We start from the raw sequence: 499 nt of genomic DNA, 5'->3' as shown, positions 1-499 counted from the left end.
GACATGTGGTAACTTCTTTATTTAAAGAAAAAAAATGTATCAATATCAAAATATAAACTAAGGTTGTGTCCACACTGGCTGTCAGCTGGCATAAGTGAGCTGAAACAAGAAGTTTTAAAACCCTATCATATAACTGCAAGTAAATGTAGGAGAGCATGATTCATTGTGGAAGAAGTTAATAATAAACTTTCCTCACTTGCCCCGACAGTTCAAGCAATTCAGTGATGACACAAAAGAATTGATAATGAAAAATTTATCAGATTACTCATAAAAATGTTCATTCCGTGAGGACACAAACAGTGTAGAGGCTACCTAAGAAATAAGAATGGCACATTTTTGCTCTGTAATAGTATGCAGTATCACAGAAAAACTTCGTGACTAAGAGTAATTTCCTCAGGATATTGTAAGTGCAAATGTTGAAACTTAAATAGATGATAATTTGCACTTCATTGTTTTGAAATCCAGATTTCAGTAGTTTTCCATGTCCTGTAGATAAAGG

Source organism: Penaeus monodon, chromosome 29 (assembly GCF_015228065.2).
Source record: "Penaeus monodon isolate SGIC_2016 chromosome 29, NSTDA_Pmon_1, whole genome shotgun sequence".
NCBI classification, from domain to species: Eukaryota; Metazoa; Arthropoda; class Malacostraca; order Decapoda; family Penaeidae; genus Penaeus; species Penaeus monodon.
Note: the sequence above shows the minus strand (reverse complement) of the source record.